Raw genomic sequence first — 13,079 nt, 5'->3', positions numbered from 1 at the left:
AAAATACGAGTAGAGGTTTCAGTCCTCAAAAATGCTTGAAGGAGGTCTAAGTACATTTTATAAGGCAACTTTTTCCTCCTGTTCTCAAAATCGCTGTAACTCCCAGGAGGCTCTCATTCTCCTACGCCAGAACTCTCTCTTCCACTCACACCATTCTGCCCTTAATCTTCTACAGTATGAGATGGAGAGTACCTTTTTGCACTGTGCATCTGAGTGCCTTTTGTCCTTTGAAATTCCTATCTTGCTCTCCTCATTCTGCTTGTATTGCATCGCAAAAGGCTAAGACACTGATCATGGCGGAGCCCTCCTTGGATAAGGGTAGGGCTGGGAAGGAACCAAACTGGTGAATCCAAAACGTCTTACACACAAGGGGAGACAACAGGTTAGGAACACTCATAGTTAAGAGCTGTCATCTCCTTATACTTCAGCTTCATGATCTCAGCTTATTGTAGAAGAGGATTAGAAACCATGATCTGAAATACAAGTTATTTTTCTGAACCTATCTTTCGTCTTAGCGCCTACATTTGAAACTCCTGCCCTAAAAAACAGTAGCTGTATGGGACTCTTCATTATTCCCAAACCTAGCCCTGTTGTGCCTTTCACCTGAAATGCCTTTTACATTCTCTCCACCTCCCCACATACCACTCATCCTTCAAGACCATGCTCATACTCTTGTCTCCTCTAACTTGGCTTCCTAGATGCCCCAGGTTCGATTCCACCTTACCCTGCTTCAGTCTTCCTTTATACTTGACGGATACCTCTTATATAATGGTTACCACCATTTACCTTGCATTGTATTACTTATCTGTGGTTACTCCTACAATAATGCATTGTGAGCTCCCACAGGGCAGGGCTTGTGTCTTAATTATTTTTATATCCCTCAAAGGTTCTAGTCCATACTAGATACTCAGCTAGTGTTTGTCAAAGTGAACCTCCCCCCAAAAAATGTTAGTATGTGGTCCAGACTTTCAGATTATACATATGTATTTGTCATATCCTGGAGAACCTTCAAAGAACCTCGAGATAATAGCAGCCTCTTGTTTTACAGTGTTTCTTAATGTGCCACAGAGTGACAGCCTCCCTCTCCCAGCCACCCCTCTTCCAAGATACCTGGAGGCTTTCCTCCCTTAGAAACCAGAAATACTGAGGGTGGAAAACACTATACCAGATATATCTAAGATAAATGTTTACTTCCTTCAATATATAGTTTATGAGTAAAAAGGCAAACCCTGGACAGTTCATGGACACCACAAAGACAAATGAAAGATACAGGAACTTTAGAAAAGGGAAAGGAGACAGACAGCAACAGCGTGCTGCATTGTGTATGCTACAACCCAGGGAAGAAGAAATGGCCGAAAAACCAAATCCACGTAAGAATTGATGTGCCCTTGACTACTGAAATATGGTTTATGCTGATTTGCCAACAATCTGTGATCGCCCACATGAAATGAAAATGCTTATATTTATATGCTGCTTTCCATCCAAAGAATCCCAAGGTGCTTTATAAATTATAAATTGGAATGTTCCTTATGCAATGTCCTGATGTTCTCCGTACACGAAATCCAATTCCTAATGGTCAAAATACCCCCCTCCATATCACTGAATATTTAAACATTTTTATCAAATCAGTTTTTTTGTCTTTAAAAAAACCACTATGTTGAAAGGTCTATAATTTACACTATTTGTCTTCTGACATATGCTGCATCCCTCCTACCCTCTTTCCACTCCCCCACTAACATGGAAAGTGAATTCAATTAGATTTAAGACAAAGAGTAATTGCATTGTAAAATAGAAAAAAAATATCTCATCTCAGAGTGATTAAGCTCTTTACCTTATAGAGGGAGTTTAACTCTTTCGGGAAAACAGGATCCCATGTAATAAATGAATACAGGAATTTGCTATATGAAAGTTTGGTGCCTTAAAGTTAACTCCCCAGTCACAAGTGAGCTCTTTGCTCAAGAGAAGGGTGTAGGATGTATAAGAAATATAAAGACTAAATAAAATAAGAGCTTTAAAATTTGATCTTTTAACTATTCTTATTTTTGCAGCAAGTGTACAAAATCTGAAACATATTCTAAACTTTTGGATTCCTGAAAGTGAATTTAACCATCTACTTTCCTAGAGTTTGTGCTTTTGATATCTTGATTTTAAGTAACCCCTTCCATATGTTCAATCAGAATTAGTATAAGCAGAGCCTGAGTCATCCATGTTAACAAAACTGCTTTGCCAGCAGCTTCTGCCTAGTTGCTTGTGAGTGCTCATTCTGGAACTTATGCAGAAAGATGATCAAGTACCCCAATATAACAAGCCCTTTATGGAGGAAATCCTAGGACTTTAGATGGCCAGTTGCTAGGAGTGGCATACAAGAGTTTCATTTGTAAAAACAAAAAAGAAAGAATTTCGTTTGCAGTAGTCTACATTGAGGATGGGGAGGATTGTATCAACTGCAGATGGAACTTAAAAAGATAAATGTTGGAACATCTGAGAGAATCTGGACCGATATAGGCTGCAGTCAGCCCTTCCTGGGTGGCCGCCCAAGGTTGAAGTGCAGTGAACAGAGGGATCTTTCTAGGGCAGGGAGATAGGTTCAGGTACCTTGAACTAAGAAATCTCCCTTCTTGGATCTTTTCTCACTTGTATCATTCAGGTATCTCATCCCTATCTGTGTAGTTTGGCTTAAGTAAAAAAACTGTCAAGCTTTCTGAAGCTGGCTCTGTCTTAATATGTCAGTTAAGCTGTCGTTTGTAATGGTAAATTATTATAGACCTAATCTGTGTATTCCTGTTTGTTCTCTTTAGTAGCCGATAGAATAGGGACTACATATCTTTATGTCGTATTTAGAACTCCAGCAGCATAAGGTATTAGCTTGCTTTTGACTATTTGAGTTTCCTATGGCAGCATGAATTTTTCTCTTTTGAGTAATACCTGAACTGAATGAGATATGTTTTCGATCATTGGTGAGACCCTACTTGTAGTTGATTGATGTTCTAATAGGATGATGGGTCTGATTTTAAATGGTAAAACAAGGGAATGAAAGTCAAATGCTTGTTTTAGAAGTTTTACTTTACCTGTCTCACCATACGCTCTTGCTTTACCCCATTTCTAAATAAGAATGATGATATCCGTAACTACTTATGAGATTATTTATAGTGTTCTGTGAGATCTGCAGGTGAAAGGCACTATGGAAATAAATCCCAATGTGAATATATCCATATCTTTACTCATATCTTATGAAATCTGTTGTACACAGGACAGAGTCGTTTGTTTATTAGATGTACTTCATTTGTTACTGTTAGCAAAATTTCATTAAGTATGATAAATACTTTGAAATAATTATACACATTAAACAGAGATTATAGAGATTAATTTAGAGACATGGGGTGGAGGGGAGAATAAAATAAAACCATCTTTTTGGGTCATGGAATCAAATAAGATTAGAAGTTCTTGAGTGAAATATTTTTAGCCAGTCAACAATAGGGTGGGTAAAGAACATCTATAATGAAGGATTTTTTTTTTTTTTTTTAGATCTGGACGTGAGTGAGTTTGGAAAACTAGTAACTATTCTAGCTCCTTAGAAAGAGAGTGGTCCTTTCAAGTTTGATGAAGGTCATGTTCAGGACAGCCTAAGAGAGGTTATAGTTCAATTCCACTAGCAGGCCTTCAGAAAAAGCACAAATGGTTTGAGTTTGTGAAGCTACTTGCTTTATGTATTTTTAAAAATTAAAGCTCACAAAATGAAAAGAGTTACTTATTTTCCTAATAGTTTAGATTTTCCTAAAAAAAAAAAAAAAGTTATATAACTTTTTTCAAAGACTGGAATGGAGAGAACACCAACTACACACTGTACCAGCTACAGTGTGTGCCAGTGTGTACTCGCAGCTGCTCCTGTAAATCTTCCCTCCCAGCAGGATTTTAACAAAAACTCACCACTTAATTGAATAGGTCAAATGCCACTGAGTAGGAAATCTTAGTTAGACCAGAATACTTGAAAAGTTAAAGTTCAATACATGCATTCTGGCAGCATATAGGGTATTTTGAAATACCATATTTTTGAAGAGGAACCGTTTGGTGCTTTTATGCTAGTTGTTGGTATTACTTATTTTTAGGACTTTGAAAGTATTCCTTCTGTACTGTAGCTGTTTTTTAAACAACAACAACAACAACCCTGCTTCATTTTCCTTTTTATTTTTGAGCTGTTTGCAACCCCCTTTTGAATAGTGGGAAACAATGCAATTAATTTTCTCCAGTGCAATCATGCATAGATTTAATAAGCATCCGAAGGTAGGATCCATCTGTAAAGTATGCGTTGCATGCTAAATTACTTCTCTTCTGTGGTTTTTTTCTTTCTCTCCAAACCTTAATTAATTGAAGAAAAAAAATGTTTATTAAAGTGGGAACAGGCTGGGCTCTGGCTCTCCGCCTCTGGTTCAAAAGTTCAGACAATTCCCTGAAGGCTCATCTGAATGTGTGTGTCTCCCTCTCACAATCTTTCTTCCTCTGTTTCTATAGTAGGAATGAATGCCTAAAAAAAGGTGTATTATTTTTGTTCCCAGGATCAATTTTAATAATCTTAATTTGAGTAAACTAACTTTTTTGTGTGTATAGATTTACATATGTTATATATTTTTACATAAACAGTACACAGTCAGACACATAAATATGTTATTTACACATTTCCTGTTGTTTAGAATAAAAAATTGACATGCTTTTGGTGGCATCTTTAAACAGGATATAAATGTAGAACAGGAAGTATAATTCTACAGGTGGATCTCAGACAGGAACTTAAAGGAATTACATATAAAAATAAGCTAGGGTCTTATAAATTCATTTAGACTAGAAAAAACTATTAAATCTATCCCAGGTAGAAAAATATTTTTCTATAAACAGAGAAATGGAAAAATATATATATATAATAGGAAGAGACTCACTCCTGGGAGACGCTTTGGAAACAAAAGCTATTTCCTGACCTGCCGCAAGCTTTATGTGACCTAGATGCAAAACAGCAAGCTTACTTTAAAAGAAAAATATTATCTTAAAGATGGACTCAGAATTTTTTTCTATTATTTTAATCCCTTACCTAGGATGTCATGATCTTCTTTTTCCTTTTTTCGAAGTAGTGCTTGTTTTCTCCTTATATGCTATCATTTTTAGATCCAAATTACTAGTTTCTTCATTTAAGGTAAGATTAGTTTTCTTCTTTAATGTGAGTAAGGTTTACACATACACTTCAAGATTTAGGAGTCTGTGGAATCAGAAGGTAGTGCTCAACTGGACTGTGATCTTGCCCAAAGTCAGCTTCCTTTTGCCCAGTCGTTTCTTGTGAAGCACAGTGATCACCTGGGAGCCTAGCGGAGGGCCGTCTACAGGTTGTTTCATTCTCTCTTTGGACTCTTGTACAGGGTGCCTGCAACCACTGATCCTGTAGTCATTTTAATTTTTTTATATAGACATTAAGTAGGGAAAGAATAAACAATGCAGAGAGCTATTTTAGTTTGGTATGGATGCAACCTTAGTCATATTGGCCGTTTTACCATGCACACTCCTGCCGTCATATATGCTTGCCATGTGAGTAGTATCAGATGAGCCATGGGGAAGTTTCTGCAAAAAATTTTGAGGAATTAGCATTCCATATTTTCCTCTCAGAGGCTCTGTTGCTACTGCATATCAACACGTACACATTTGGGCCACTTTTGAAAACTTGTGAATCAAATTACATGGAAGTGATGGTGAAATATGATCAGCAATTAACAGTTATAATTGACGTCGTGTAAACCTGAAGACCGTCATCTGCTACGTAGACGATTTGTTTATTTGTGTACTGTATCATCATCTCCCCACACCCAAAATTCTGTGACTTTTGGAAGAACCTCACTATTGCTTTCCGAACAGATTTTGGTTTAGACTTCTGTGAAAACCCTATGTTGAATAGCTGTGGGCTTCACAAATTACATGCATGTAAACAACATACCTTTGAAAGGAGGATGTGTGGGCCCTTTCTCCTATATGCTTATGTCTCTGTTGTCGTAGACTGGCGTCCTTTGTGAGCTATTCAGTGACATTTCAGAACCATTTCGCTCTGCAGAAAACCCGCAGTTGTGTTTCTTTAGCTGACACTGTGGCACTTGCACTCGAAATTGCTAGTTAGAAAAAAAAAATTGTTGAGGCCGGTGGCTGTAATCAGCGTTGTTGCTGTCTGTTTCCTCAGACTAATAGCAGTGCGATCGGAGTCTGAGAGTTCAAACAGAGGTTATCTTACCCAGGTAGCATCTCGTCCAACGAGAATTTGATTTTTTTCTATAGGACTTTACTCCATTAGATTAATGAAATTTCAATGAGAGCCTGGCGCCCCCTGAAGCTTTGTTAAGAAAACAAATGGTGATTCTGTAGGTGTGACAGCTTGCTTGGAGAGTTACGAGAAGGTGAATACATCCCCACAATCCAGGCAGCCTGGAACACATTGATCTCTATTTAAAGCAGCAATCGGATTTTTGTTAATTATAAATGATTGATTTGCAGCTTTTCCCTCTCTCTCCTCTTATACGTGTGGTTCCCTCCTCCTTCCCCCACTTCTAACTTCTTTGCATGCTGAGTGCAGAGCTTTTTGTTTAAAGGGACGATCATAGAGAGCAAATTATAGCAATACCCAGCAGCGACGCTATTGTGAATGTCACTGTCAGGGCGTTCACTGTTCACTCAGTTGAGGTGAGCCTTGAAGTAGATTTCAGACCGACTCCATGTTCCCTCTTTACTTGGCTTGTTCCTAAAATAAATGATTATTTTAAAGAAAATAAAACATTAGAATCATTAGAACAAGTTTCTTAGAAACCATTATTATGTTTTAAAATCTGACTTGCAAGTTCTGTAAACCAAACCCCTGATATTAGCTCTGTACCAAAGTGCATACTTTATACACACCAGGATATGATGTGTGACCCACCTACCTTGTGTGAGACAGCAGGGTGAGTGAAGAGGCTATCCCTGACCTTAAATCTCAATTTATAGGCATTTATGTGATTAATCCACCTTTTATCATCTTTATGGAATATTTTTTAATAATGTTTAGAAGCAATACTATACTCAAAAAACTGACACGTGTATTATTCCTGATAATTTGATGGCCACACATAGTTCTGAAGATCACAGAAAAATGTCCTTAGCTTCTTTATGGACCTATCTTTAGTGAAAAAATTCGAACAGTAAATTATTTATTTATTGAATATAAATATATACAGTTCCATCTCGGTTATTTATAACATGTACAATACATAAAGAAGTTAATTTACACAGCTCTTAGGAAACATACTTGTAAAAATTACAGTTTACAAAGTACAAGTATTAGTGTATTGCATTAAAAACTATATTTGATCTCACACTTCTAACTCAAATGTAGATTTTTATGAATAGTTTCTTTTTTAAGTTTGAGAGGCCTTAATTAAGTTTTAGAACGTACCTCTTCACGTTAGAGTAACAAACTTACCTCAGTGTTCGTTCATTCATTCCCCCCCCCGCCCCCCAAATAATCCATGCAATGCCCAGGAGACTTTTCTAGGCCAAGACTTTTCAAGTAGTTTATAATTTGCCGCAGCATTCTTCTGCCGGATCCTTTAGGTTTGAAGAAGTGTTGTCTCGTTTCTTTGAATGTCCTGAAACTTGTTCAACTTCCTTATGAGTTGCTGTATCACTAATTGTGTATGATAAACTCTCAACAGCCTGAGAGCAATTCTGCATTTAAAACAGCAGCATAAAATGGGCAAGGACCTCATTCCATTTAATATTCATCTCAATACGAAAGGTGTCCTGACAGAATTTCCCTATAATTATTTAATGATCCTTTAAGCACTCTCAGGAAAACTAAATTTAAAAGGAGTGCAATTTTTGCAGTATAGTGCTTATTCCCAGTATTTTACAATATTTAATTTTTCCTCTTTATTGCTACTTACTGTTTTTATCTCACTATTTTCTTTAAATTAGCAAAAGGCACATTTATAAATGATAAATTATCGCTGTGACTTTTAACATCAAATTTTGAATTAACCAGGAAAAAAAACAATGTGACTTTTTTTTTTTTACAAATAGTTCTCAATATGAATGACTAAATAATTGACCAATGACAGCATTAAGAAATGAGTCATCAGGGTAAATTCACCAAGTTGTGTGCCTAAAATGTCTCCAAAGAACAGATTTTAAAATGTTTTAATTTTATTCCTGTTGGGTTTTTTTTTTTTTCTCTCTTTTGAATAGGCTAACTAATGATTTTCATTAGTGTATTTGTAATTTATGTAATTTTAGTAGGTTCTACCAAGGTTAAATAATTTAGAGAAATAAACCCTTATCTGATATAAGGTAGCTAATGAAGTATATTAGACACTTGCCCTATTGCTGTGTGAAATGGATCTCCAAAGCTAACAACAGCTTTCTGCGGGAACACAAATCTCTATATAAATATCTAAATGTAGCAAGATGTTGCAAATTTTTAAAGATATGCCATAAAAATAGATTAACGCTAGTGTGCAGTCCTGTTCAACTGAATTACAAAGGGATATCATGGGATTGCCAGTGACATTCACATAAATAAAAAATCAATTCTTAATGATGAGGCAGACTTGTTTTAGCACATTACCCAGGTTAAATGGGAGCACACAAAGACATCAACTCCTATAAGACTAGTGGAATCATTGTATATTAATATGATTTAAGGAGCTACACACCTCGATGGAATAATTGTTATTATATCTATAGAGCCAGATGGCATTTGGTGTAAACAGCCATTGAGCACCTCAAACACAAGTGCGGCAGGTGATCTTTAAGGTGTTCTCGCCTCCTGCTCACTCATCTTATCACTGGAATCTGCATTACGCTTTCAAAATGGTTTGATTGCCAGTTTGCAAATTTTTCAGAATGGGCCTATTGTTCAATAAGAATAAAGAATATAAAATGCCCTTAACAGAAGAATACATGAGGCAGCTACCTGGGTGTGTGTGATCGGTACTGTATTTTTTATGAGAAAGAAAACAAAGCAACTTTTCTTCCAGCACCAGTGACAAAAAATACTTTTTTCAGATATTAAAAAATGAAATGAATTCACAAATGTTTAGTGAAATAGGCTCTAGTAATTACTATTATCAAAATAACCCTGTGGAAAAAACCAACAGGTATAAAAATTTGTCTTTTTCGAAGTTAAAGAAATCCAAGTTCTGAACAGAAGTACCTTTAATTTCTTGTAAAATGTCTTTGTTTTCAAATTTAAAATTGACTTCTGCTAACTCTACCCAATTTAAAAAATTCATTTCTTTAACAGATGCTTATTTGGCACTGGTTATGTCCCAGGCAGTGTTCTAGGCACTGGGAATACAAAAAAAAGTGAAAAAACCCTGCCGTCATGGAGTTTACATCCCAGAGGGGGGCAATAAATGATATGACCTGACAAAATGATACAATGTAATATAAGATATTAGAAAACAATAAGTGCTATAGGAGAAATGAAACAGAGTGTGGTAAGGTAGGGTGTCAGAGTGTACAACTTTTCTCCTTCCTTTTGAAAACACGAGAGATTGTTTAGGGAGAATAAAAGAGGCTGGCCAAGTTCCTGTTTATTTTCCAGCTTCATTGCGCTTGTGAATTTCTAGTGAGTTATCTGATAACATACCTGCTATTATATCCTCAGCTCAGTGGCCAGGGTTGAACAGTTGGAATGAATGTTCAAAGTAAACTTAGATTTTCTTGTCTTAGATTTAATTTAATAATATTACATACAATTTTTTATGGTTTAGTTTGCTTCCTTTGATAGTAGCATTTAAAAGCATAACATCCTTAGTTATTAAAAAAAAAAAAAAAAAAAAACCATTGCCATCGAGTCAATCTGACTCATAGTGACCCAATAGGACAGAGTAGAACTGCCCCGTAGGGTTTCCAAGGCTGTAATCTTTACGGAAGCTGACTGCCACATCTTTCTCCCACAGAGCGGCTGATGTGTTCTAACTGCTGACCCTTCAGTTAGCAACTGAGTGCTTAACCTCTGCGCCACCAGGACATCTTACAGATGCCCTTCATTCTACCTTATAATCCATGTTTTCTAGTTTCTAAATATCAAGGCCATAAAACTGGCCTTGCATAGATTTCTTTATCATAGTAGAGTGGATTTAGACTATCAAACATATAAAACAGATTTTCCCAGAGTCTGAAATACAGGAAGCGCCTCAGAATTTTGGGATCTCGTGAATTAAGCCCTTTTGTCCCCTACTGACAATTTTCATCCTAATCCTGAGAATATATCCCCCAGCCCACTCTGTGGTAAAAAAAAAAAAAAAAAAAAAAAAAAATTTTTTTTTTTATTGAGTAATTCCTGGATTGAAAGCTAGCTTTGAATGCTTCCCCAGAAATAGCTTATCACATAACTACAGCTGCTCTTTAGGTGAAACATAATACCCGCTGTGAAATACTTTTCTGGTTAGATGAAAAAGTAAATTCAGTTTGTAATGTAGAATAGTCATTATTCAGGTTTTTTATTAAATATTAATGGTAAAAAAAAAATGCTTACCACAATAAAATATGTTTATATATGTATGTATGTTTATCCCTGCACAGAAAAAATACTGAAAGAATGTGTTTCAAAGTTTAATAATGGCTATAGGTTGTCACGGAGCCCTAGTGGCACAATGGTTAAGAGCTTGGCTGCTAACCAAAAGATTGGTGGTTCAAATCCACCAGCCGCTCCTCGGAAACCCTAGGAGCAATTCTACTCTGTCCTACAGGGTTGCTATGAGTCAGAATTACCTCGATGGCAGCCGGTTTGATTCTGGTTTATAGGTTATAACATTAGAGGCAAGATTTTTTTTGTAGCTGTCTGTATTTCAAGTTTTTTCTACAATAAGTTTGTATTCTTTTTGTAACCAGAAAAAAACCCTCAGTATTTTTTTGAAAGCTAAAGAAGCCTAAAAATTGATGTTTTCACTTAAATTGTGTAAAACCTCACAGCTGACAAGTAGATGCTGATCAGTTCTGCAAATAATAGAAAGTAATAGAGATGAGCAAGCACCGAAATTTAGATAATGTCATGAAATTACTAATTTTACCTATATCTAGGCATTGTACTGGAGAAGTGCAAAATATGACCAATCTATCCCTTATTTTATTTCTAAGACAATAAGCTCCTTTTAAAAATATGATAGGCTGGGGTATTTCTGTAGCAAAATGCCAGATGCACCAAATTTGATCAGGACATATGTTTTTAATTTCAGGCTTTTGAGTGTGGTGTTACTCATAGGATGAGTATTTATCAATGTGCAGAAAAAAATGTTTGGAAACTTTCTTTTAGCAGTCGACAATATTTAGCCAATCAGAATGCTTGAATGGATAAACATTCCTACTGTTTTAATTTTGAATATAGATTGTCTTGTGCTGATAGGAAGTATTGTTAATTTTAATAAAATTAACTTTATATTGTTATTTCACCGCTTTATAATAATTTTACATGGCGCCCTAGGGATGCCTCTGTTTTACATTATCAGGTGTCACATTTGCCATTTGGTTGGTACAGCAGCGTTCAGCTTCACTTCTCTATTCAATTGCCTGAAGCCACACTATCCACGTTATATTACAAGTAGTTATATTGCTATACGCTGCACAAGTTTATATACTTTTATTTTATAGGTACATGTCATTTTCGTATTTTCTTAAAATCATTGTTTTATCCTATTTCCCAGCATTCCTGTTGCTTGCCTTTAGGTAGACACAGTTATGATAACAAGTTGGCTAGACACCTTAGCAATCTACCTTAAGTACTAACATGTTTAAATTTATTTTTGACCTAGTAGTCAGCTACTATTTTGATACAGTCTTAGCCAATGTTTCATTGTTTTTGATAAGAGTTATAGCTATAAACCCATTAAAACAGAGCTTTTTATAGAGACAGTGTTATTGCTGTTTAAAAACAAGGGAAAATTATTGACAACTTTCATAACTCACTGTATGTCGGACAGATGACTCAGAATTAATTAATCAGAACAAGTCTCCAATAGGTGATACCACTTAGCTTAAACTCTCCCAGGAATTTATAGAAATCAGATAGACTAGCAAATAATCTGCTAGGGATTCGAGTATTTGTCAAATCAGATACTAAATACACAGTAATTAAAGATGTACCAAGTTTCTCCTGAGCCAGCCCATGTTCTTACTTTTTTCTTTTTGTAATATAAGTCTGTGGCTTGACTTTAAGTTTGGATTTTGTCTACCTTGGATTGTTCTATTATATTCTTTCATCATGCTTCTATAAGGTGTAAAAATGTGCATATTTTAGTTAGCTATGTTGAATATTTACTATGGACAATTCAGAATATACATTTTAAAATAGACTTTATTTTCAACTTGAATTTGTCTATGTATATCGATACCCAAGCTGGTCTTCTGTGTGGGATCTTATGTGCAGCTGGCTTGTGTTTGATTGATAAGCTAATGATTTCCATAATCTGAGGTGCATTTCACTAATCGGTAACTGATAATAGATTCCTCAATTTAATCCTACTTTAGTAGCCCATAGTCAGAAATTACATAAAAATGAGTACTCAGAAGTTCCTGTAAAAATATGCTTTATATTAGTATTTTTGTTTTGCACAAACTGCTTCCTTATTTCTCTCTCTCTTACCAAAAATTTTGTGGCTAGGAGGAACTGTCTGTGCTTTGAATGATACCATTATTTCATGTTATTAGGAATCATATATCACCTCCTTTCACACCTTCAAGTTTAATACTTGTGTACATTTTTTAGTTAGAATCTTGGGATGATATATTATGTAATAATCTAACCTTTGGTTCTATTCAATAAGTGTATTAAAAGTATAAGTTGCTTATTAGACATATTTTTATTTCCTATTATTATTGTGAATTTTGTAGGTTTGGAGGATGTTGGTGACTACAGGTAGTGGAAATATGGAACCTGGTAAAAAGAGCCCCTCCTGCACTCTAGTTCTGGCACTGGTACATCTTGCTAAGTGACTTTGATGACGTAATTAAAAGTATCCAGTTGATTAAAAAGAGGAATATGAAGAATTATTAGAAAGCGGGGTCAATTATTAAGCAGATTT

The 13,079-nt window shown here is 35.6% G+C and overlaps 1 protein-coding gene across 2 annotated transcripts in view; it reads left to right on the top strand.

Annotated features, from left to right (window-relative positions):
* The window catches only part of SKAP1 (src kinase associated phosphoprotein 1), a 297,177-nt gene that overhangs the window by 143,580 nt on the left and 140,518 nt on the right, over nucleotides 1–13,079 (top strand). The window lies entirely within an intron of this gene.

Source organism: Loxodonta africana, chromosome 18, assembly GCF_030014295.1.
Source record: "Loxodonta africana isolate mLoxAfr1 chromosome 18, mLoxAfr1.hap2, whole genome shotgun sequence".
In the NCBI taxonomy this organism is placed as follows: domain Eukaryota; kingdom Metazoa; phylum Chordata; class Mammalia; order Proboscidea; family Elephantidae; genus Loxodonta; species Loxodonta africana.
This window is presented reverse-complemented; position numbering and strand designations above follow the sequence as displayed.